Below are 5,313 nucleotides of genomic sequence, written 5' to 3' on the forward strand. Positions count from 1 at the left end.
GGTCTGGGCCCATCTAACCTAGCCCAGGCGATGTCACCACCTGCTGGGTTTGGCAGAACACGCCCCGGTTACCCAGGAGCGCGGCGAAGCACCCTTGCCGACTCGCGCCGTGATCCCACGCCGACAAACGAGGTCGCCGGCATGCAGAGCACCTGCTGGCCTGTGCCCTGCGAACAGAAAGGGACTGATGTTCGGTCCCTCGACACAGCTCCCCCTGTCCCACGCACCCTTCGCTTTCGCATCGGGTTGGGTCGCAGCTCTCCCTTTTGTCGCAAGGCAGAATGCCAAGCTTAACGTCCGGCACCACGGGAAGGCGGAAAGAGCCACTTGGGAAGGAGAGGCTATGAGAGACGATTCACTTCCCCTGTGAGGACTGCCGCGGCACACCCGACTGGAAAGCGATACGCCCCAGTGCGAGCTTCCGTGCCCTACGGCGCGCCGGCAACGGGCGGGCCCGTCCCGAAACGCGCCGTCAAACGACTGACCTCACGCCAGACATTATCTTGCCGAAATGTAAGCCCAGGATGCCCCTTGGTGAAGGGCAACTTGCGAAGAATATCGTCGATGTACCGCTCTACTGTAAGGTTGTCGCGGATGACAACCAAAGGGGTCCTGCTATGAAAAGAAATAGCACCCGAGATCATCACTTCTGGTTGTCAGGCCGTATGGTGGGCGGCAGTAAGGTTGGTATCCCACCGCTGTCTGGAGCATCTCCAGACACGTCTTTGCTAGTGGTCGGGGCTCATTTCGAAGCGGGACTCATCACTGAAGATAATCTACTCCAGTCAATGAAATTCCAGGCCGAAGACGTGTCTGGGGACAACCTGGACAGTGTTCGGATATCAGCCTGACTATCGGTCGCCATGCGGCCCGACAACCAGAGTGATGGTCTGCGGTGCCATTTCTTTTCATAGCCCTTTGGTTGTCATCCGGAACATCCTTGCAGCACAGTGCTACGTCGGCGATATTCTGCGCCTCGTTTTGTTGCCCTTCATGGCAAGCCGTCCTGTGCTTAAATTTCAGCAAGATAATACCCGCCCGCACACGACGAGTGTTTCTACTGCTTGTCTTCGTGCTTGCCAAACCCTGTCTTGGCCTCTGAGGTTGCCGAATCCCTCTCCAACTGAGAACTCTTGGAGCGTTACGAGCAAGGCCGTCTAACCAGGTCGGGATTTTGACTATCTATATCTACATCTACATACATACTCCGCAATCAACCGTACGGTGCGTGGCGGAGGGTACCTCGTACCACAACTAGCATCTTCTCTCCCTGTTCCACTCCCAAACAGTACGAGGGAAAAATGACTGCCTATATGCCTCTGTACGGGCCCTAATCTCTATTATCTTATCTTTGTGGTTTTTCCGCGAAATGTAAGTTGGTGGCAGTAAAATTGTACTGCAGTCAGCCTCAAATGCTGGTTCTCTAAATTTCCTCAGTAGCGATTCACGAAAAGAACGCCTCCTTTCCTCCACAGACTCCCACCCGAGTTCCTGAAGCATTTCCGCAACACTCTCGCGAGATGATCAAACCTACCAGTAACAAATCTAGCAGCCCGCCTCTGAATTGCTTCTATGTCCTCCCTCAATCCGACCTGATAGGGATCCCAAACGCTCAAGCAGTACTCAAGAATAGGTCGTATTAGTGTTTTATAAGCGGTCTCCTTTACAGATGAACCACATCTTCCCAAAATTCTACCAATGAACCGAAGACGTCTATCCGCCTTCCCCACAACTGCCATTACATGCTTGTCCCACTTCATATCGCTCTGCAATGTTACACCCAAATATTTAATCGACGTGACTGTGTGAAGCGCTGCACTGCTGATGGAGTATTCAAAGATTACAGGATTCTTTTTCCTATTCATCTGCATTAATTTACATTTATCTATATTTAGAGTTAGCTGCCATTCTTCACACCAATCACAAATCCTGTCCAAGTCATCTTGTATCCTCCTACAGTCACTCAACGACGACGACACCTTCCCGTACACCACAGCATCATCAGCAAGCAGCCGCACATTGGTTACATTTATCTATATTTAGAGTTAGCTGCCATTCTTCACAGCAATCACAAATCCTGTCCAAGTCATCTTGTATCCTCCTACAGTCACTCAACGACGACACCTTCCCGTACACCACAGCATCATCAGCAAGCAGCCGCACATTGGTATCCACCCTATCCAAAAGATCATTTATGTAGATAGAAAACAACAGCGGACCTACCACACTGCCCTGGGGCACTCCAGATGATACCCTCACCTCCGATGAACACTCACCATCGAGGACAACGTACTGGGTTCTATTACTTAAGAAGTCGCTTCGATTGGACAGAATTTCGTACGATATCCCTCAGGAGGACATCCAACAACCCTGTCAATCAATTCAAGGCACTGATTGAATAGGGGGCAGAGACTGACCAGCGCGTTATTGACTTTCTCCGTTTGTGAATGTTTTTCTCTTGAATAAATGATCCAGTTTTTGTGAAACTGTTATTTGTTTTTGTTTACATGTACGAGGTTCGCCCAGAAAGTAATAAACAGCATTTTTTCTTCAACAATTGTTTATTGAACATAACGAGAACTACACTCACGAAAGAATGGTGTTTTAACTACACACCCTATTTTTCAACGCAATCTCCATCCCGTTCTATGGCCTTCAGCCAGTGAGAAACAAGGGCGTGTATCCCTGTCCTGGTGGCGGACCCAGTGCTTCACTTTGTGGGCCCCTCATCGTCCTCAGAATGTCTTTCACGAATGGCATCCTTTAATGGCCCAAACAAATAGAAGCTCGCTGCAACGTGACAGGTGTGACAGCCGTGTATGGTCTCCCTAATCGCTGCAAATCGTGGAGCTCCGCCGAACCGCCTTCTGATGACCCTCCGTGCCCAGCGACTAACTGCACTTCTGTCTACAGCAAATGCTCCATAGACTTTACACAAGCGTTTGTGAATATTCCCACAATTCCTTTCTCTACAGTGAGAAATTCAATGACGGCACGTTGCTTGAACATACATCACCTACAAAGGCAATTTTGAAACTGAAATGAAATGAAATGATCGTGTGGCATTGTTGGCCGGGAGGCCCCATGTGGGGGAGTTCGGCCGCCGTATTGCAAGTTCCGTTTAGTTAACGCCACTCCGACGACTTGCGGGTCAATGAAGATGAAGGACACACAACACGCAGTACGCTGACGGGAATCGAACCCGGGTCCCTTGGGTGGTAGGCAGAAACGCTACCGCTACGCTACTGCTCCACGCAAACTTGGCGCGCTCACTCAGGAGACTTCAAATAATACATACGTAACGTTTCGGGTTCGTAGCATTGTTTTCGTCTGAGAAAAAAATGCGGTGCATTGCTTTCAGGGCAACCCTCGCACATCACACTTCCGTTTTCGGTCCTATTCAGATACTTCTTTCGTGGTGTGTTTTTGTCTTAGAATGTATGAAGCAATTTGAAACATTAATACCAAAGTGCCCACATCTCTGAATTAGTCAGTTTATGTTGGCAGTATTTTGCCAAGGCACTTGGTAAGGTGACCCCACTGAAAAGGTCTCGCATTTTGAATGCGTGTTAAACAGTCGAAGTAGGTCCTAAATTCTCAAACGCCGGACCTGTCGAATAAGATTACGGTGTCTCTTAACCACTGCGGCGGCTGCATTTATCCTTTTAAAAGAGCGAGGGGGTAGGGGGGGGGGGGGGGAGGGACGGGGGGGAGGGTTGGGGGCGAGATAGGGTTGCGTCATATTTTCAGCTATTACTTCAAAGGTGAATCAAACATGAATGTTATCCTTCGCTGTTGGGCAGCTTGTTCGCCATAACCAATTCTGCGCGTTCCGTCACAGGATTGTTAAGTTGGCGCGAGGTACTAAACAAACTCCATTGGCAGACGTTACGAGAGAGGCGTTGTGTATCACGGAGAGGTTTACTTTGGAAATTTCGAGAGAGCATTTTCCGGGCAAAGTCGGATAACATATTGCTTCCTCCAACATGCGGCTCGTGAAATGACCATAACGAGAAAATTCGAGGTATTAGAGCTAATAGGAAAGCCTACCGACAGTCAGTCCGTTCCCGGAAGCTGAGTGGTCAGCGCGACAGACTGTCAGTCCTAAGGGGCCGGGTTCGATTCCCGACTGGGCCGGAGATTTTCTCCACTCAGGGACTGGAGGTGTTGTGTTGTTCTAATCATTATCATTTCATTCTCATCGACGCGCAAGTCGCCGAAGTGGTGTCAAATCGAAAGACCTGCACCCGGCGAACGCTCTACCCGACGGGAGGCCCTAGTCACACAACACTTGCATTTGCCGACAGTCATTATTCCCGCGAGCCGTTTTCAAATGAAACAGGGAAGGGGATCAGTTAATGGTACCAGATGTACCCTCCGTCACTCACAGTCAGGTGGCTAGCGGAATACTGATGAACATATAGTAGACTGCGGTCACAAATTCCTAGTCTCTATGCAGTTATGAACTGGCTAGGTGTCGCAGAAATAAAGGCAATAGACTCTCCCTTCAAATTTTCAGGAATGTAAAATTGTGCACTTCACAAAACGAAAAAATGGCCAAGTACGACTAGGACTTCTGCACGAGGATTCCGTACAATTCTTAATTATGTTTACAGACAGTTCATCCATTCCAGGAATCGAGAATTTCGATAATTTTTGCCTCTTATGGAGATTGATACTGACAAGATATCGCTCTCAGGCCTTCCAAGACTTTCGAGAAGATTTTAATTTCCAGTTTGAAGTCGGATAACAGATGAAAAAAGAAATATTTTTATCGTGTGATATAATTACAAATTAACCATTTCGGATTTTGTCCTTTGGTTGTACTGCGAAACTTTGCTTCTTGCCAATTTTCATAATTCTAGGTCAACATGAAGTACCCTCTACATATTTATGAGTGAGTTTGCAAGCATCAAGAAATGTGACTGCATTTACTTAGAAGCTTACGTTTATTACACAGCCAAGACACTATATACGTGACAGGAGTTTAAATTTAATTTGTCTACCAGTTTTTGAGAAAAGGGCGCTTGACGGATAGACAGACTGTCAGATAACAAATGGCAATTTTTTGTGTGATATAATCACAAATTCACAATTTTCCGATTTTTTACTTTGGTTGTATAGTGAAACCTTGCTTCTTGCAAAATTTCATGATTCTCGGGCAAAGGGAAAATAGCTTTTGATGAGTAAATTTGCGAGTATAAAAAATGTGACGTAAATGATCATATTTTTTGTTTCCAGTTACTTAGAAGCTACCGCTTATTCTAGCGCCAAGAAACCACAGATATTAGTATGTGAGAAACTGATACATCA

The sequence above is a fragment of the Schistocerca piceifrons genome, chromosome 1, assembly GCF_021461385.2.
Source record: "Schistocerca piceifrons isolate TAMUIC-IGC-003096 chromosome 1, iqSchPice1.1, whole genome shotgun sequence".
Classification (NCBI taxonomy): Eukaryota; Metazoa; Arthropoda; class Insecta; order Orthoptera; family Acrididae; genus Schistocerca; species Schistocerca piceifrons.